This window comes from Engystomops pustulosus, chromosome 6, assembly GCF_040894005.1.
Source record: "Engystomops pustulosus chromosome 6, aEngPut4.maternal, whole genome shotgun sequence".
NCBI classification, from domain to species: Eukaryota; Metazoa; Chordata; class Amphibia; order Anura; family Leptodactylidae; genus Engystomops; species Engystomops pustulosus.
In genome coordinates this window covers 94,134,712-94,156,351 of record NC_092416.1, presented here as the reverse complement: position 1 = coordinate 94,156,351, position 21,640 = coordinate 94,134,712, and the positions used below count along the sequence as shown (strand labels likewise).

Here is a 21,640-nt window from a genome sequence, read left to right as displayed (position 1 = left end):
CGCCATTTTGTCTCTGCCCGTCAGGACGACTGGGCATCTCTTCTACCATGGGCGGAGTTCTCTTACAATTCCCTGGACTCCACTTCTGCCGGTTCTGCTCCCTTTTTTATTAACTATGGACTGCATCCTCGGCCTCCTCTTCCGTTACCTACGTCTGTAGATGTTCCTGCTGTGGAGGACCTGGTACGTGATCTGAAAGCCATCTGGGAGCAAGTCCACTCCTCATTGCTCCGAGCTACAGCCCAGACCAAGCGTCAAGCAGACAAAAGACGCCGACCATTCCCTGTTTTAGCTCCTGGTGACAAGGTTTGGCTGTCCGCCAAGTATGTTCGGCTGAAGATCCCGAGCTATAAATTGGGACCTCGGTTCTTGGGCCCATTCGAAATTCTCGGCCGCATCAACCCGGTGGCTTACAAGTTGCGTCTGCCTCCCAGCATGCGCATTCCTAATTCTTTCCATGTTTCTCTCCTTAAGCCAGTCATCTTCAACCGCTTCAACCGACAAATTACTCCTCCTCCGGTACCACAAGCTGATTCCACCGATGTCTTCGAGGTGAAAGAGATCCTGGATACTAAGACTGTGAGAGGTAGACGGTTGTTTCTGGTAGACTGGAAAGGATTTGGTCCTGAGGAGAGATCCTGGGAGCCAGAGGATAACATCCTGGACAAGAGCCTGCTCCAACGTTTCCTCAGGCCCAAGAAGAGAGGGAGGCCGAAGGGGGGGGGTACTGTCACGGGTGCTCCCGCGATCCCTGTCACGGATCGCGGGCGCATCCGTGCTCCTTCACGTGCCCCCGCTGCTGCCCGGTGTCTCTTACCTCTCCCGGCTCCTGCTCTCCCTCGGACTGCCGTGCGCGCGCGTCCCCGCCCCCTAGGGCGCGCGCGCGGCTCCGGACGAAAATTTAAAGGGCCAGCGCACCGCTAATTGGTGCACTGGCTGAACACCTCACCTTTAAGAATCTGCCTCTTCCTGTGTTCCTTGCCGGATCTTTGTGCCTCATAGCCTTAGAGAAAGCTTCCAAGCGAGTATTCCTGCGTTCCTGTATATTCCTGCGTTCCTGTGTTTCCCTGCGTTCCTGTGTATTCCTGTGTGTTCCCGCTCCTGAGTCCTGTGTCACCTGAGTTCCTCCGTGTTGCTGTGTTCCGTGTGCCTGTGTTCCCGTTCCCACCTGCCTGGACCTCCCGTTGCTGACCCCGGACTTGGACCTGACGTTGCATCTCTGCCGCCTGCCCTGACCCTGTGCCTGGACCCGACTACGAGTTGTCATCCGCTAAGGTACCTCGACCTCGGCTGCCACCGTGGGCTAGTCACACCTGGGAACGACCTAGTGGTATCCTGCCGCAGCAAGTCCAACCCGCTTTGCGGCGGGCTCTGGTGAAAACCAGGTGCCGCTAGGCTCCGGTTCCGGGTGTTGGCTAGTTACATCTCCCGCGGTGGTCCAGAGGATCCACTGATCCTAACACATAGTAGTGTTCAGTCTGGGTGACTCTATGACAATAGAAGGCTGGATCGATGCTTATGCCCTGTCCTCGGGCCAAAGAATTTCTTCCTATTCCACTAGCAAGAATTTTTTGTTTCCGTTTTCCCTAACTGTTTGTAAGTATTGTATGTGTATTGTTTTTAATCCTTTTTTCATTTTATCTGACAATTTATTTCTTTGAGTGTACTGCATTTTTATGTAAATTAAAACTTTTTAATAAGCCTCTGCTTGTAGCCTTAAAGAATCTGAGTCTCTGAAGGGAATCACGTTACCAGAGGTCATTATTAGCATAGTCCATGTAGTAAGCGATTGCGTGTTCTGTGTGAGTTTATAATTGTAATATCGTGTAAGTAGTGAGTGCATGTGCTGAGTTATCATCAGGGTGCATTGTCTGTGTGGTTGAGGTGCCTACGGCCTTCTTTGCATAAGTAACTCGTGGGTGGTGGCAGTGCGGATTCTGTGGAGTAAATTTAGCGTAAGGACGCCATTTTGTGGAAGTGGGCGGAGCTTAAGGGCTAAATTTTGGGACTCCATAGAGTAGTTATCCCAGTGTGTGAACGCCGGTGAGTCGGGTTCGTGACAGATTGGTGGCATAGCGGTGGGATAGTGTATAATTTTTTATTACACTGTTAAGGCTTTAAGTGTTTGGTTTAAGCAATTAACCCTTTCACTTAAGGGCTGGAGTATTCCTAATACTACAGTCCACAAGCAAGAGACTCAGTGCACTCAAAACTTGTCAGTCAATATACATACGTACAAAACAGTTCCCCTCCCCCTCTTTTCTTTTCTATCTTTTGTTTGCTAACTTGAGACCACTGCTAAGATGGCAGAGGTATACAGAAACAGATCCAAGGCTGATCTGCTGACTCTCTGTGCGGAGAGAGGGCTAATAACAACGGGCCAGAACAAGGCGGAGATAATTCAAACGCTGGTGGAGTTTGATGTGCAGTCCCATCCTTCTGCGGAACCGGACCAGGGACCTCCAGCCTCAGAGGAACCGATAGAAGATGTCTCGCAACCGGCTGGGCATGGCAGCGCCAGCGGTATGGACACTTCTTTTTCTCTAATTCTCCAGCAGATCGGTGACTGTGATCCTAGCCTTAGGATACAGCTGTTGATGCAAGAACGGGAGAGACAGGCAGCCCGAGAAGCTGCCCGAGAAGCAGCCCAGCAGCGCAAAGCAGAGCGTGAATTTGCTGAACGCCAAACAGCGCTGGAAGCTGCCCGAGCAGAGAGGGCGACTGAGGAACGTAGACGTGAGTTTGCTGAACGCCAAGCAGAGCGGGAGCATGAGCTGCAGATGGCCCAGATACAGCTCCAACAACAGCAAAGAGCTTCACCATCATCACAGAGTGAGTCCGTGGACAGTGTTTCTTTTAGGCCCCGCCTGGATCGTTTTCCTGTCCTGGAGAATGATGGGGACCTGGATGTCTTTTTGCAAGGATTTGAGAGGGTCTGCAGGCAATTTCAACTGCCGCCTGCTGAATGGGCCCGATACCTTACCCCTGGACTTAAAGGCAAAGCACTGGAGGCGTTTGTAGCCTTACCTGCCTCTGTGGAGCACGATTATGAGGCTATCAAAAGGGCTCTGATACAGCGTTTTAACCTCACTCCAGAGGTATACAGGGAGCGTTTCCGTACTGTCAGGCGGACAGATACGGATAGCTATGCCGAGTTTGCCAGGAAACTGCTAAACCTGGTGAAACAATGGTCCAGAGGATGGGGTGTGACCACTCTAGAGGAGATGGATGACCTGATCGCCATGGACCAATTTATTCACACCTGTACAGCGGAGGTGCGACAGTTCATACGAGAACGGGAGCCAAAATCGTTGGAAAAGGCTGCCCAGCTGGCAGATGTGTTTGCTGCCAGCAGAGTGCCCGAGGCACGGAAACCTGCAGCTGCAGGATGGAAGGGGGGTAAGCCCCCTGTTAACTCTTCTACAGTTTCCCACAAAGCTTCTGGGGCATCCCCTTCTTCATCATTTAAGCCAGCGGGAGACCAACGCAGGTGTTTTGTTTGCAACAGATCGGGGCACATCAGCATTACATGCCCTGAGAAGAGGAAGACCACCCCTTTGACCAAACCAACATTGTCTTCACCATCTGTTTTGTTTGTGGGTGGGAGTAAGCGGGTGGTTGGTGACAACCTACAGGAGGTTACTGTGGGTGACAATGTCACAATGGGGTTGAGGGACACTGGTGCAGAGATGACCCTTGTGCACCCCTCACTGGTCAAGCCGGAGGATCTCATCCCAGGACGGACTCTTACAGTTGCTGGAGTTGGAGGCCTCACCCCTGCATTGCCCATGGCCCGGGTGTACCTGGATTGGGGGGCGGGGAGAGGGATGACAGATGTGGGTGTAACGGATAAAATTCCCACCAATGTGTTGCTGGGGACCGACCTGGGGCGTCTGGTCTCTAGATATGTAATCCAGGATGCCGATGAGGACACAGGCATCCCTGGTGCCCCACGTGAGTTAACATCTGATATTGTTGGGACCATGCCTACTGTAGACTGTGACGATGATGCATCATGTGATATTGTTGAAATGTGTAGTAACCATTTACCTGTTTCTAACCTAGCTTCTAATGCCATAGACCATGAATGTGAACATAGTAATGATGTAGAGTTTAACTGTGTTAATAATGTGGCTAAGAGTGGTAGTATGTTAACACCCACAGCTCTGCGCCAAAAGCTGGAGTGTGGTGTGTCCGTGTCCGCTGTAACTCGCAGTCGGAGTCTTCAGGAAGCTCACCGTTGCCTGAGTCCTGAACCTCCTGCTGTCCGGGTTACAGAGGAACAGGAGCAGACTGACAGCCTGTCACCAGTGGCTGAGACCAGTCAAGGGGTTAAACTATTAACCAGTACAGAGTCAGAGCGTCGCCAGTTTCTGGACGCCCTGCACTCAGATGAGAGTCTACACAAGCTACGTGAGAGGGCTGGTCAGACCCCTGAGGAGGGGGACAAGGAATGTATTACATGGGACCAGGGTAGGCTATATAGACAGAGCCTTCACACTGACCCCCAGCAGGATGTATCCCTTGATAGGCAACTGGTGGTACCTCGCCCTTTCCGGGAGCAGCTTTTGAGAGTTGCCCACGAGATACCACTAGCAGGCCATCTGGGGATAAGTAAAACCAAAAGTCGACTGAAGCAGAATTTCTTTTGGCCCAATATGGGGAATGATGTGGCGGAATATTGCCGTTCCTGTATAGTATGTCAAAGGGTGGGGAAGGCCGGCCAGGTCCAGCGAGCACCCCTCATCCCTTTACCCATAATTGAGGAGCCTTTCCAGAGAATTGCTGTTGACATTGTAGGCCCTGTGAATGTCACCAGCAGCTCAGGTAAACGCTTCATCCTGACGGTTGTGGATTATGCCACACGTTACCCAGAGGCCGTGGCATTGTCATCCATCCGGGCTGACAAGGTGGCAGATGCGCTCCTCACTATATTCTCTCGTGTAGGGTTCCCCAGAGAGATGCTCACAGATCAAGGGACCCAGTTTATGTCTCACCTTATGCAGTGCCTCTGTAAGAAAATACAGGTGCAGCACTTGGTAGCCAGTCCTTATCACCCGCAGACCAATGGACTCTGCGAGCGGTTTAATGGGACCCTCAAACAGATGCTCCGGACGTTTGCGGATACCCATGGGAAGGAATGGGATCGTTATCTACCACACCTGCTATTCGCTTACAGAGAGGTACCGCAGGCATCGACTGGATTCTCTCCCTTTGAGCTTCTCTATGGCAGGAAGGTACGGGGCCCACTAGATCTCATGAAGGAGTCATGGGAGGGAGAATTAGGGTCACCAGAGGTCTCTGTGGTTGACTATGTTCTGAAGTTCAGGGACAGACTGCAGGCATTGACAGGGATGGTGCAGGAGAACCTGACTCAAGCCCAGGCCAACCAGAAACGGTGGTATGACAGGAACGCCAGGGAGAGAGTGTATGAGGTGGGCCAGAAGGTGTGGGTCCTGATCCCCACTACCCAAAACAAACTCCAAGCTGCGTGGGAAGGCCCATATCCCATTCATCAACGCCTAAATGACGTGAACTATGTAGTCACGATCGACCATGTTCGCAAGAAGCACAAGGTTTTTCATGTGAACATGATCAAGGCTCATCATGATAGGGATACGTGCGTCCTGCCAGTTTGCAGTATACCAGAGGAGGGAGAAAGGGAGGCCTTGCCTGACTTAGTGGCATCCGCACAGGAGGGAGGGTCCATTGAGGATGCAATAGTCAGCGCCCAGCTGTCTGGATCTCAGAAATCCCAGCTGAGAGAGACACTCAACCCATACCTTGACATTTTCACCGGTAAACCAGGAAAAACCCCACTAGCCTCTCATCATGTAGACACGGGGGGACACCCACCAGTCAGACAGGGCGCATATCGGGTTTCTACAGAAGTAAGGGCTGACATTAAGAGGGAGGTGGAGGAAATGCTGGGACTGGGGGTGATCCAAGAGTCTCAAAGTGCGTGGGCATCACCTGTGGTGCTTGTCCCCAAAAAGGACAAGACCACACGCTTCTGTGTGGACTACAGGAAGCTGAACAGCATCACGGTTTTTGACGCTTACCCAATGCCCCGCATAGATGAGCTTTTGGATCAACTCGCCAGCGCCCAGTATATCACCATCATGGATTTAAGTAGGGGGTATTGGCAGATTCCCATGACAGTGGAGGCGCAGGAAAAGTCCGCCTTCATCACCCCCTTTGGACTATATGAGTTTAAAGTCATGCCCTTTGGCATGAAGAATGCCCCTGCCACATTCCAGCGCTTGGTGAACAAACTGCTAAGTAAGTCTGAAGGGTTTGCTGTGGCATACCTGGATGATATTGCAGTGTTTAGCCAGACTTGGGAGGAGCACTTGACACACCTGTCACAGGTGCTCAAGCGCCTCCGGGAAGCCGGTCTCACCATCAAGCCTGGGAAGTGTCAGATAGGCATGTCTGAGGTGCAATACCTAGGACACCTGGTAGGTGGGGGGACACTTAAGCCCGAGCCAGGGAAAGTAGAGGCCATTGCAAATTGGCCTACCCCCAAAACGAAGAAACAGGTGATGTCATTTCTAGGAACAGCTGGGTACTACCGTAAGTTCGTCCCTAACTACAGTACCCTGGCCAAGCCCCTCACAGACCTCACAAAGAAGAAACTACCACAGGTAGTCAGCTGGACTGCCGATTGTGAGCGGTCCATGGCGGCTCTGAAATTGGCTCTGACTAGCTCTCCAGTATTACAGAGTCCAGATTTCAGCCGCAAGTTCGTAGTCCAGACTGACGCCAGCGCCTATGGCTTGGGTGCGGTACTCAGCCAGGTCAACCCAGAGGGAGATGAGCACCCCATCCTATACCTAAGCAGGAAACTCTTACCCAGGGAGGTGGCCTATGCCACCATAGAAAAAGAATGCCTTGCCATTGTGTGGGCCCTACAGAAACTACAGCCCTACTTATATGGCCGAAAGTTCACCGTGGTAACGGACCACAACCCTCTCAGTTGGCTTCACCGGGTATCTGGGGATAACGGAAAGCTGCTGAGATGGAGTCTAGGCCTACAGCAATATGACTTTACCATTCAACACAAGAAGGGCAGTGAACATGGGAATGCGGACGGGTTGTCACAGCAGGGAGAGCCGGCAGACAATGGCTTGGGATATTGATTAGAATATCAAAATCCCATGCCATATCTCTGGAGGGAGGTGTGATAATAATATTACTCCTCCACAGTTTGTTTGTTGGATATATATATATTTTTTTTTATTCTTTCTTTGTGTTGTTTCATTCTGCCTGTTATAAATCATTAGGCTCCATTTGTTTAAGATCAGCCAGGAAGGGGAGCCAGGGTGGTTATAAAACCCCAGGGAGTCTATGCTTGATCAGAGAAGCATGGTCTTCTAAGTGGTAAAATTAACACCTCTCGGCCAGAGTAGTCTAGTTAGTGGGGGATGAAAAGAAGCCAGAGACTGCATGTTTTTCCCTCCAAATTCAGACAAAGGGGAATATCATAGCTGCCCATAACTGGGACATAATTCATAATTATAGGTCCCAAGTTACACAGGACAGTTATGGGGTCTAGACACACTCCTGGTCCGAAAATCAGAACATTAGCTGCAATGGAAGGCAGTCAATAGCAGAACACCCCTGATATTAGGCTAAGACACCCCGAGTTTGGTATGGGGTTAATGGGAATAACATGCCCGTTTGGTTGGAAGCCATGGCACAATTGTGCCATCTCCCAATCAAAAGTTATGGGGTTCTGATACAAACCCAGACCCAAAAAGTATCTCACTGATGGGAGGGGGATAGAAAAATCCCCCTCACAGTGACATCACAGCCAGGGGTGGGGGTCAAAAAATCACCTGGGCTTAAATTAATGAAGCAGCTACATAGTAGTGTTCAGTCTGGGTGACTCTATGACAATAGAAGGCTGGATCGATGCTTATGCCCTGTCCTCGGGCCAAAGAATTTCTTCCTATTCCACTAGCAAGAATTTTTTGTTTCCGTTTTCCCTAACTGTTTGTAAGTATTGTATGTGTATTGTTTTTAATCCTTTTTTCATTTTATCTGACAATTTATTTCTTTGAGTGTACTGCATTTTTATGTAAATTAAAACTTTTTAATAAGCCTCTGCTTGTAGCCTTAAAGAATCTGAGTCTCTGAAGGGAATCACGTTACCAGAGGTCATTATTAGCATAGTCCATGTAGTAAGCGATTGCGTGTTCTGTGTGAGTTTATAATTGTAATATCGTGTAAGTAGTGAGTGCATGTGCTGAGTTATCATCAGGGTGCATTGTCTGTGTGGTTGAGGTGCCTACGGCCTTCTTTGCATAAGTAACTCGTGGGTGGTGGCAGTGCGGATTCTGTGGAGTAAATTTAGCGTAAGGACGCCATTTTGTGGAAGTGGGCGGAGCTTAAGGGCTAAATTTTGGGACTCCATAGAGTAGTTATCCCAGTGTGTGAACGCCGGTGAGTCGGGTCCGTGACAATGTCCTTGACTCTAACTATAAAACATTGAACTTGTATTGAGCTGTGTGTGTCCAACCTGATTTCCAGGTAGCTTGAGCGATAGCAATTCAACACAGTTTCACAACATTATAACAAAAGCCTTGAAATGCTATAATTATTACCTTCAATATGACACCATAGTATTTTGGCTCTGTTTTTTTATACAGAACTCCAAATCCCTTAAAAACTGCAGATATTGGGGGAAATTTATCACTGCTTTTATGCCAGTTTTATGACATAGAAGCAGTGAAAGAATCCTAAATTCTCTCACTGTACAAGAATTTGTGATTCTTACAGAAACAACGCCACTTCCACACAATGTGGGCATGAAGGGGGCATAGAGGGGTGCGGTGGAGTGGCCCACCCCATGCCTGCATTCTTTCGAAATACCAGCGCTGTTTTTTGCGCAAATCTACACCAGGTGGGTGCTATCAGTGTATGATATTTATTCTCCATGGAGTCAAAAAATGTGTCGGCTCTAGTTCCTTTTACAGTGGTATGAATTTAGCTCACCAAGCAGTCAAACCCTTGAACTGACTTTTCAGAAGTTGGTTCTCTCACTAGCCTGTGGCTAGAGGAATACGTTTACTTAGTGGAAAAACCCTTTTAAAGTTTAACGACCCTATATTCAGAAAAATGTCATGTATTCATTGTCCACAGAACACGCTCTTCTCTTTCTTTAAATGCTGTAGACTCTGCATAGACACAGACCAACTTTTTCATAGTTTTGTTAATGGCTCTTTCCACTTCCAGGTGTATTATGTACTGTAAACCACAATCAGGATAATATTTTCATAAAAAAGTGAATGTTTTTTTAACAAAATGCTTTCTTTAGCATATGTAATACTGAAACAGGAAGTCCCCTACTTAAGAAAATTTAACTACCAGACGACTCTTAGCTTCAAACCGCTCTTTTTGACCACTGTGACTTCTGGAGAAATTTTATGTATGCTGGTAATTTACTGTATTTGCAATGATTAACTGTAAGATAAAAAGGTGTCATCTCTCATCTGTCTCATCTTTCTTTCTATGTGTCAGATACTAGTAGAATGTTCAAAAGGTAAATGAAAGTGTATATGAACCTTGTACCCTGATAATCCAAGCTATATATAGTTCATGGGGTACAGAGAAGTCTCCCACTGTTAGTAATTTGATTAACTTACTGTTATAATAAAGCAGTAGGAAAAGATATGGTATTCTAGTACAAGTTGAAATGGAGATGATTTAGGGTTTCTTGAACGGTTTTACCCTGGGTTTGTGGGCTAGGACAATTATTTAGGCATTTTCTGATATGTTTGTTGTATATGTTTTAAGGTATCCTATAACATTTTATTTACAAAAAGCCATAAGAAGCTGTACAATATAGTATTTAGCCGTAAAATCCAAAGCTGTGGATTTTTTATGTTATGTAAAATGGTGTAAAAGTCGCATTTCGGACATTTGGGCGTTATTTCCCATTATGCAGTTGACCACCGACAATAACTGTTTTATATTTTGATAGATCATGCATTTTAGGATACGGCGATACCTAACATGCTTGTGATTTTTACTGTTTGTTTAATTTTATATCAGTTCTAAGGAAACGGGGGTGATTTAAATTTAAATTAAAAATGTAACCCTTTTTTTAAACATTTTTTAAACCCTCTAGGGTACCTTAACTCTAGATTGTCTGATCGTTCCTACCATATACTGCAATACTACTGTATTGCAGTAAATGGCGATTCTACATAGGATTCATTACAAAGTGCCAACGAATCTGCAGAAACCATACAGAGACACAAGGCTGTTGTGGCAAGCAATCACCGCTCCCTGAAGATGTCATGGGGAGCAGTGATCTCAACCAAGATATCTTTTAAATGCCACCGGCGTCTTTGCCAGTGGCAATTAAGCACCGATCGTGGTTGTTAGCGGCAATATCTAAACCCCATGTCTGAATGAAGAGGGCTATTCCTCTTATTAGCAGCAAACAATGTGATCTCCAAAGTCTGTCACTTTGGTCTTCTAAAAATGCATACAATCAGCACAATAAATTCCCACCATAATCTTTATAAGAACAAACAATCTAACACATTTAGCTAAATTACTTGTAGAAAGAATTGGAGGAAATAAACTGTAAATGAATGTAATTATTCAGTTAATAATTCTTTTAAATCTTTCATCTTCTTACATGGCCTTCTGGGGGCTAAATATCAATAATTCGTATGAATGACTATAAATAATGCAGATTTTGTTCAGCAAAGATAAAGTAGCACTCCCACTTCTCTTGTTTTTGTATGCCTTTTTAGGGCTTGTTTGCACTGAATAGGATTATTTATGTATGCTAAAATGACCTTTGTATTGCTAGAAGGCAGCAGTGCTCATATCCTTCCAAAACCTTGTAAAATGAAAAATATGGTTCAAAGGTACATGTAGAAATAGGATGACACTCTCCAATCTTTCATATATCCTTAAGCTGTATTCCAAGATTACATACTTACAAATAGGACAAACATTATGTGTAGGGAAGGGGAGGATCAGCAGGTAACCTGTGTGGAGGCCATTTCACGCCATCTAGAACTTCATCTGTGCAGATGTTGTGATCACACATGGGGGCTGAGATATGTGATGACACCAGAACTACACATAAGGTGTTTGAAGGTACTCTGTTCCAGATTTTGTTATTTAAAACTTTCTTATAATATGTGTTTTAGGAATTCTGTCAGTCTTCATCTCCCAAGGTAACCATACCTTCTGATATGGCTCCTTATACTTTGCTTTAGTACCTTATATATAGCAACTAGAGATGAGCGAACATACTCGTCCGAGCTTGATGCTCGTTCGAGCATTAGCGTACTCGAAACTGCTCGTTGCTCGGACGAATACTTCGCCCGCTCGAGAAAATGGCAGCTCCCGCCGTTTTGCTTTTTGGCGGCCAGAAACAGAGCCAATCACAAGCCAGGAGACTCTGCACTCCACCCAGCATGACGTGGTACCCTTACACGTCGATAGCAGTGGTTGGCTGGCCAGATCAGGTGACCCTGGGATAGACTAGCCGCTGCCCGCGCTGCTCGGACCATTCTGTGTCTGGATGCCGCTAGGGAGAGAGCTGCTGCTGGTCAGGGAAAGCGTTAGGGTGTTCTATTAGAATAGTGTTAGGCAGGAGTGATTCAACAAGAACCCAACAGCCCTTCTTAGGGCTACAATAACGTTATACTTTTTTTTTTTTGTTTGCTTGTGGCTGGGCTTGCTGGCACTAGTAGTGCAGCTAGTACCATATTGTGAGGAATTTGCAGGGGGACTTGCTACCGTTGTGTTTAGCTCTTAGTGACACACATATCCACCTCAAGTGGGAAAATTTATTAGGGGTTTGATTTCAATTAGGCACAGTCTGCCATTTACTTTTTATTTTACGTTTATTTTTTCATAACTCAGCGTCATCTCATCAGTGTGCTTTCATACTTGGCTAGAAAATAGCCATAGGAGAATCCAAACGGCTTACTTACGCCTACAGTAGCGTTATATATATTTGATTTCTGGTTGATCTGCTGGTGGCTGTCCTTGCTGCAGTGCATCTACTAGCAAATTGTGAGCAATTTGTAGTGAGACTTGCGACCGCTGTGTTTTGCGCTTAGTGACGCACATATCCATCGCAAAGACCGAAGTGGGAAAATTTATTAGGGGTTGGATTTCAATTAGGCACAGTCTGCCATTTCCTTTTTTATTTTACGTTTATTTTTTTAATAACTCAGCGTCATCTCATCTGGCATAGCAGTGTGCTTTCATACTTGGCTAGAAAATAGCCATAGGAGAATCCAAACGGCTTACTTACGCCTACAGTAGCGTTATATATATTTGATTTCTGGTTGATCTGCTGGTGGCTGTACTTGCTGCAGTGCATCTACTAGCAAATTGTGAGCAATTTGTAGTGAGACTTGCGACCGCTGTGTTTTGCGCTTAGTGACGCACATATCCATCGCAAAGACCGAAGTGGGAAAATTTATTAGGGGTTGGATTTCAATTAGGCACAGTCTGCCATTTCCTTTTTTATTTTACGTTTATTTTTTTAATAACTCAGCGTCATCTCATCTGGCATAGCAGTGTGCTTTCATACTTGGCTAGAAAATAGCCATAGGAGAATCCAAACGGCTTACTTACGCCTACAGTAGCGTTATATATATTTGATTTCTGGTTGATCTGCTGGTGGCTGTACTTGCTGCAGTGCATCTACTAGCAAATTGTGAGCAATTTGTAGTGAGACTTGCGACCGCTGTGTTTTGCGCTTAGTGACGCACATATCCATCGCAAAGACCGAAGTGGGAAAATTTATTAGGGGTTGGATTTCAATTAGGCACAGTCTGCCATTTCCTTTTTTATTTTACGTTTATTTTTTTAATAACTCAGCGTCATCTCATCTGGCATTGCAGTGTGCTTTCATACTTGGCTAGAAAATAGCCATAGCAATAGGATAGCATCGTTTGGTTTTAAAAACTAAAAAACACAAAAAAAAACAAAAAACACAAAAAAAAGTTTTAAAAAAATTAAAGTTATAACTCTCATTTTCAAAATGTTTAACCCGAGGGCTAGGGGTAGAGGACGAGGGCGGGGACGTGGGCGTCCAACTACTGCAGGGGTCAGAGGCCGTGGTCCTGGGCGGGGTGAGACACCACCTGCTTATGAGGGAGCAGGGGAACGCCGCAGAGCTACACTCCCTAGGTTCATGTCTGAAGTTACTGGGACTCGTGGTAGAGCACTGTTGAGGCCAGAACAGTGCGAACAGGTGATGTCGTGGATTGCCGACAATGCTTCGAGCAATTTGTCCACCAGTCAGTCTTCCACGCAGTCCACCCATGTCACCGAAATCGGCACTCCTCCAGCTCCTGCACCTCAGCCTCCTCCCCCCCAGTCTGCCCCCTCCCAGGAAAATTTGGCATTTGAACCGGCATACTCTGAGGAACTGTTTTCTGGACCCTTCCCACAGTCACAAACCACTTGTCCGGTTGCGTCTGAGCAATTTTCCGATGCCCAGGTTTTCCACCAGTCGCAGTCTGTGGGTGATGATGACCTTCTTGACGTAGTGGAAGAAGTGTGTAAAGAGGTGTCCGACGATGAGGAGACACGGTTGTCAGACAGTGGGGAAGTTGTTGTCAGGGCAGGAAGTCCGAGGGGGGAGCAGACTGAGGGATCGGAGGATGATGAGGTGACAGACCCAAGCTGGGTTGATAGGCCGGGTGAACACAGTGCTTCTGAGACGGAGGAGAGTCCTCGACCAGAACAGGTTGGAAGAGGCAGTGGTGGGGCCAGACGGAGAGGCAGGGCCAGACCTGGTGCATCAGCGCCAAATGTGTCAACTAGTGAAGCTCCCGTGGCGAGGGCTCCTGCGGCGAGGGCTAGATTTTCAGAAGTCTGGAGGTTCTTTAAGGAAACACCGGATGACCGACGGACTGTGGTGTGCAACATTTGCCAAACCAGGATCAGCAGGGGTTCCACCACTAATAGCTTAACTACCACCAGTATGCGCAGGCATATGAATGCTAAACACCCCACTCAGTGGCAACAAGCCCGTTCACCTCCGGCCGTGCACACCACTGCTCCTTCCCCTGTGTCAGCTGATAGTCAGCCCCCTGCCCAGGACCCTGCCACAAAAACCCCATCGTCGCCTCCACGATCCTCCACAGCATCCACCAGCGTTCAGCTCTCCATACCCCAGACGCTGGAGCGGAAACGCAAATATAGTGCAACCCACCCGCACGCCCAAGCCCTTAATGTCCACATCTCCAGATTGCTTAGCCTGGAGATGCTGCCCTATAGGCTAGTAGAGACCGAGGCCTTTCGCAACCTCATGGCGGCGGCCGCCCCTCGGTATTCAGTCCCCAGCCGCCACTACTTTTCCCGATGTGCCGTCCCAGCCCTGCACCAGCACGTGTCAGACAACATCATCCGTGCCCTGACCAACGCCGTTTCTGACAAGGTCCACCTGACCACGGACACGTGGACGAGTGCTGCCGGGCAGGGCCACTATATATCGCTGACGGCACATTGGGTTAACTTGGTGGAGGCTGGGACCGAGTCTGACCCTGCGGCTGGTCATATACTGCCGACGCCGAGGATTGCGGGGCCTACCTCGGTCCAGGTGTTTCAGGCCTACTATGCCTCCTCCTCCTCCCACCCCTCCTCCACCTCCTCCTCCGAACTACCATCCGTGGGCATGGCGCCATCAGTCGGTAGCTCTAGGCACAGCAGCAGTGCCGCCGCTAAGCGACAGCAGGCGGTGCTCAAACTGCTGAGCCTAGGCGATAAAAGGCACACCGTCCCAAGAACTATTACAGGGCATCACGGCGCAGACTGATCTGTGGCTGGCACCGCTGAACCTGAAGCCAGGCATGGTTGTGTGTGACAACGGCCGTAACCTGGTGGCGGCTCTGCAACTCGGCAGACTGACACATGTGCCATGCCTGGCCCATGTGTTAAATCTGATAGTTCAGCGTTTCCTCAAGACATACCCCAATCTGTCTGATTTGCTCACGAAGGTGCGCCGCATCTGTGCGCATTTCAGGAAGTCCAGCACAGATGCTGCCACTCTCAGGGCAGCGCAGCGCCGCCTCCAACTGCCCATTCATCGACTGTTGTGCGACGTGCCCACGAGGTGGAATTCAACACTGACCATGTTATCCAGAGTTTACCAGCAGCGCCGAGCGATTGTAGACTGCCAGATGTCAACTTCCACCAGAACTGGTTGTCAGGTCAGTCAGCTTCCTCAAGTCTACAATGAGGAGTGGACGTGGATGTCTGATATCTGTCAGGTGCTGAGTAACTTTGAGGAGTCAACACAGATGGTCAGTGGCGATGCCGCCATCATAAGCCTCACCATCCCGCTGCTTGGCCTGTTGAAAAACTCTCTGATCAGCATGAAGTCGGAAGCTTTGCGCTCGTCACAAGAGACGGGGGAAGAAGATTCCCTTGTTGATAGCCAAAGCACCCTTAGGTCTGTTTCTCAGCGCATATCGGAGGAGGTGGAGGTGGAGGAGGATGAGGAGAAAGAGGAGGAGAATGTTGGCGAGACACAAGGGGGGACCATTGTTGAGTCCTTCACTGTTCAGCGTGTATGGGCAGAAGAAGAGGAGTTGGAGGAGTTGGAGGAGGAGGAAATGGACAGTCAGGCCAGTGAGGGGAGTGAATTCTTACGCGTTGGTACTCTGGCGCATATGGCAGATTTCATGCTAGGCTGCCTATCCCGTGACCCTCGCGTTCAAAGAATTTATTCCAGCACCGATTACTGGGTGTTCACTCTCCTGGACCCACGGTACAAGCAAAATCTTTCCACTCTCATCCCTGAAGAGCAAAGGAGTGTGAGAATGCATGAATACCAGCAGGCCCTGGTGCACAAGCTGAAACAGTATTTCCCTTCTGACAGCGCTAGCGGCAGAGTGCGTAGTTCTGCGGGACAAGTAGCGAGGGAGAGTAGGCGAGCAGGCAGCTTGTCCAGCACTGGCAAGGGTACGCTTTACAAGGCTTTTGCCAGCTTTATGTCACCCCAGCAAGACACTGTCACCTGTCCCCAGTCTCAGCAGAGTAGGGCTGATCTTTACAGAAAGATGGTGAGGGAGTACGTAGCTGACCATACCATCGTCCTAAATGATCACACAGCTCCCTACAACTACTGGGTTTCAAAGCTGGACATGTGGCATGAACTGGCGCTGTACGCCTTGGAGGTTCTTGCCTGCCCTGCCGCTAGCGTCTTGTCCGAGCGTGTTTTCAGTGCAGCTGGTGGCATCATCACCGATAAGCGTACACGCCTGTCGACTGACAGCGCTGACAGGCTGACGCTTATTAAGATGAATAAAGCCTGGATTTCTCATAATTTCCAATCTCCACCAGGTGAAGGAAGCTCAACCTGAATAATTTATCCACTCCTCCTCCTCCTCATTTTCCTCCTTCTCCTCCTCTTTGTACAGTAAAGCAGAGGAAACTGGCTATTTTTTTACATGGCCCACTGGCTCTAGCTATAGTACTTTATGCATTTAATTTTTCTGGAGGGCCACCGACCCGGTCCTCTGTTTTAAACAATTTTTGGGAGTGCCACATACAGGCACTCAATCTATTCAATTTTTCTGGAGGGCCACCTACCTGCTCCTCTGGTTTGAAAACTTTTTTGGACTGTCACATACAGGCACTCAATCTATTTCATTTTTCTGGAGGGCCACCTACCTGCTCCTCTGGTTTGAAAACTTTTTTGGACTGCCACATACAGGCACTCAATCTATTCCATTTTTCTGGAGGGCCACCTACCTGCTCCTCTGGTTTGAAAACTTTTTTGGACTGCCACATACAGGCACTCAATCTATTCCATTTTTCTGGAGGGCCACCTACCTGCTCCTCTGGTTTGAAAACTTTTTTGGACTGCCACATACAGGCACTCAATCTATTCCATTTTTCTGGAGGGCCACCTACCTGCTCCTCTGGTTTGAAAAGTTTTTTGGACTGCCACATACAGGCACTCAATCTATTCCATTTTTCTGGAGGGCCACCTACCTGCTCCTCTGGTTTGAAAACTTTTTGGGACTGCCACATACAGGCACTATCCAAATTAAATTGTCTCCATAGCAGCCTCCACACGTTGTCTCCATTGCTACCTCCAAAAGTCGTCCATATAGCTGCCTCCATACATCGTCCCTTTATCAAACGAGGTGTGTCAGGCAGAAATTTGGGTTGTTTTCATGGATTCCACATCAAAGTTGTTAACTTTGTCGCCACCCAGCTGTGTTATCCACAAAATATACTGGCAAACTTTTATCATTTACCAATATTATTTCAGCGCTTCTTGCGCTTCTGTTTACATTCCCCTCACCCGCCATATCCTAAACTTATAAGAACGCTACTACACTTGATCTTATACAAAAGGTTCTTAGAAGTGCTGTTTGGGGAGTAGCCTAGAGACACGGGCTTGGATTGGCGAAAGCTCGCCTGGCAGCGGAGCGCCAGCTCCATGCCAAGATCCAACTAACATAGTTTTAACTGCAGCACCTTTAATCTACTACTAGTTCACTGCCTCCATACATGGTCCCCTTATCAAACGAGCTTTGTCAGGCAGAATTTTGGGTTGTTTTCATGGCTTCCACAACAAACTTGTTAACTTTGTCGCCACCCTGCTGTGTAATCCAAAAAATATACTGGCAAACTTTTATCATTTACCAATATTATTTCAGCGCTTCTTGCGCATCTGTTTACATTCCCCTCACCCGCCATATCCCAAACTTATAAGAACGCTACTACACTTAACTTGGTGCACGCTGGGACCGAGTCTGACCCTGGGGCTGGTGATATACTGCCGACGCAGAGGATTGCGGGGCCTACCTCGGTCCAGGTCTCAAAGGCCTACTATACCTCCTCCTCCTCCCACCCCTCCTCCACCTCCTCCGAATTACCATCCGTGGCCATGGCGCCATCAGTCGGTAGCTCTAGGCACAGCAGCAGTGCCGTCGCTAAGCGACAGCAGGCAGTGCTCAAACTGCTGAGCCTAGCCGATAAAAGGCACACCACCCAAGAGCTATTACAGGGCATTCCACATCAAACTTGTTAACTTTCTCGCCACCCTGCTGTGTAATCCACAAAAGATACTGGCAAACTTTTATCATTTACCGATATTATTTCAGCGCTTCTTGCGCATCTGTTTACATTCCCCTCTCTCGCCATATCCCAAACTTATAAGAACGCTACTACACTTGATCTTATACAAAAGGTTCTTAGAAGTGCTGTTTGGGGAGTAGCCTAGAGACAGGGGCTTGGATTGGCGAAAGCTCGCCTGGAAGCGGAGCGCCAGCTCCATCCCAAGATCCAACTAACATAGTTTTAAGTGCAGCACCTTTAATCTACTACTAGTTCACTGCCTCCATAATAATAATAATAATAATAATAATCTTTATTTATATAGCGCCATCATATTCCGTAGCGCTTTACAAATCATAGGAAACAAATACAAATGTAATGTAACAGAGCACAACATTTGTATGGAACAACAGGAGTGAGGTCCCTGCTCGCCAGAGCTTACGGTTTATGAAGATGATGGGGTAACACGAGGTAAAAGAATTTTTAATGGTCAAGCCATTCTTCTTAGGGAATAGAACAAAATATAATAAATGGAATTGCTGTCGCTTGAACCACTCAGCCGTCACCAGGTCCAGGGTGAATGGGACTGCATAGAAGTCTGGTGCCTGTTGGTTGCTGGATAACAGATGGGAGGACGACACAGGACGGGTTAGTAGAAGAGTTAAAACTTCATGCAGTTAATGAGTGTTATAGGCTTGCCTAAAGAAATGGGTTTTAAGAGCTCGTTTGAAACTTTGGAGGTTAGGTATTAGTCTGATAGTCCGGGGCAGAGCATTCCATAGAATTGGTGCAGCTCTAGAAAAGTCTTGGAGACGCGAGTGGGAGGTCCGCACTAGGGTAGAGGTTGATCTAAGATCACTGGCGGATCTAAGAGCACGGGTTGGGCGATAGACTGAGATAAGAGAGGAGAGGTAGGGGGGTGCAGCATTATACAGAGCTTTATGGATGAGGGTTATTATTTTAAACTGTATTCGAAAGGAGACTGGCAGCCAGAGCAGCGACTGGCATGAACTGTAGGCATACATGGTCCCCTTATCAAACGAGCTGTGTCAGGCAGAATTTTGGGTTGTTTTCATGGCTTCCACAACAAACTTGTTAACTTTGTCGCCACCCTGCTGTGTAATCCACAAAATATACTGGCAAACTTTTATCATTTACCAATATTATTTCAGCGCTTCTTGCGCATCTGTTTCCATTCCCCTCACCCGCCATATCCTAAACTTATAAGAACGCTATTACACTTGATCTTATACAAAAGGTTCTTAGAAGTGCTGTTTGGGGAGTAGCCTAGAGACAGGGGCTTGGATTGGCGAAAGCTCGCCTGGCAGCGGAGCGCCAGCTCCATGCCAAGATCCAACTAACATAGTTTTAACTGCAGCACCTTTAATCTACTACTAGTTCACTGCCTCCATACATGGTCCCCTTATCAAACGAGCTGTGTCAGGCAGAATTTTGGGTTGTTTTCATGGCTTCCATGTTAACTTTGTCGCCACCCTGCTGTGTAATCCACAAAATATACTGGCAAACTTTTATCATGTACCGATATTATTTGAGCGCTTCTTGCTCACCTCCTTTGGTTCCTCTCTGCCACCCATTGGTTTGAAGCCTGAGTCCATTTAGGGTATGTCGCCATGCCACTCTCTAGCCTGCCGCTGCTGCCGCTGCCTCTGCATGAAGTCCCCTATCGTGTCAGGGTCAATTATTGGATGTTTTAGATGCTATCTAGCTTCATTCTGTCACTCTGTCATGGCCATGCTGTTGCCCATAATTTTGGCATAATGGTACGATTAAGCAGCCTCAGAGGCATCCATGCATGCTGCCCCTGCTGTTTCCTGTCCATTTCCGTGGTGTTTCCATCCTTTTCTGAGGTTCCCAGGTGTTTGGCCAAGCTTCCCTGTGCAGAGCCTTGGTCCCCTTGAAAAATGCTCGAGTCTCCCATTGACTTCAATGGGGCTCGTTATTCGAGACGAGCACTCGAGCATCGGGAAAAGTTCGTCTCGAATAACGAGTACCCGAGCATTTTAGTGCTCGCTCATCTCTAATAGCAACATATATTATTATGTACACAAATCATCTTAGATTCATCTGCAAATGAACCCACAAGTAATTTGGAGCACCACAAGGTTCACACTGTTACCTCAAGCCTGGAGCTCAGTCACACCCCTTGGACAAGAGAAAGGGGGGGGGGGAGAAAGGAGAGAGCGGGGGCGCCCGATGTGTAGAATTTCCTCAGTATTAATGGTTTAGTGCCTGAGCAAAGTGTGCACTCACCTTCTTATGTTGTGCTAATGGCACAACGCATATCATCGCACGTCGGATGGAACGGGGTGCAGCCTTCAGGGAATAGATTCAGCCGATGCAGAAACTGGCAGAGGAGGGTTTCCGTTGCTTGAAACCTGGTGGACTATCCCTTTGATCCTTTTGGACAAAGACCCGGCGCACTATGTTCCAAGAATTGGTTTATTATATCAATAAAACCTTGAACTTTTCAAATAAAAATGGTTAAAAATCAACTGAAGAATTCCCTTTAATGATCTAAATGAAAATTGTATCGCAGGAGAGGATGTTAGTGGTCACTTTTGTACATCAGTACTATAGGGTAATATTTTTACCCAACTCTAGTGCAAGTTGCTAAAATGTAAAAATGATACCTATCAAGTGATTGTACATCTATAACCCCCTATTTTTTTGTGTGAAAAAATAACAAAACTGATGAATGTGACAAAACATTTTGGTTGAGTAGTTACTTTCTTCACCTGTCAAATGCATTCATTAGTCTCTGAGAGTTCTGTAGCCAAATATATCTTAACCTCTTGTTCAACTGAATGATGGCTGAAATCCATTGCTTCTTTGAGAAAAACAGAAGTAAGATGTTTTAAAAGAAAGCCAACATTGAAACCTGAAACCGGTTTAGGTCATTGACGGAAAGGTATGTGCTTTAATTGCTGGACTCTGACACCTGGTGCCAGTAGGGAGCCACACACAGTCACACTCATTTTATGACATAATCTTCTTACACCTGTCACAGTGCAAGAGTTCCACCTGCCATTTCCCACAGGTACATAGATGGTCCGGGAACAAGGTAGCTACAATGCTTCTCTGTAGATTCTAAAAGGTAAGGCATAACTATTGGCTGGGTTTTGTTAATGTGCTTCATTCTTTGCTGTATTAACCTTAGAACACTAGTAGTAGAAGAAGACTTTATATTATCAATGTTATTTCTACAATATTATAATTTATTTTCTCTATGCGCTCAGTAATGAAGGCAGTCTGGTTACTACTTCAGATACTATGCCTTCTCTAGGGCATATGGCATCCCTAGACTTTAATTAAGGATCATGTAGCATTCCTTACATATATATCCCAGGTGTATCCTGTGTCTCCATGGAAAAAAGACGCAGATCTTTCTAGCACATCATAAAATCATCTGCTTGTATTTTTTATATTAGTAGTGTAATAAAATGATACTATTAAGTGCATTCTTATAACTCTTCAAGTTAACTTACTGTTTTATAAAAATGAGATAAGCTAAAAAGGATGCATAGTCCTAATATATCTTTAAAAATTAGAC

The 21,640-nt window shown here is 47.1% G+C and overlaps 1 protein-coding gene across 3 annotated transcripts in view; it reads left to right on the top strand.

Moving 5' to 3' along the window:
• Nucleotides 1-21,640, top strand: part of LOC140064020 (galactoside alpha-(1,2)-fucosyltransferase 2-like) — a 152,753-nt gene that overhangs the window by 94,332 nt on the left and 36,781 nt on the right. Inside the window, exon 1 of one of the 3 annotated variants that reach the window (XM_072110405.1) lies at nt 21,051-21,184. The exons of the other annotated variants lie outside the window; for them this stretch is intronic. The gene's annotated coding sequence lies outside the window, so the exon portion shown is untranslated. Of the gene's footprint in view, nt 1-21,050; nt 21,185-21,640 lie in introns of those variants that run through there. 3 annotated transcript variants of the gene reach the window in all.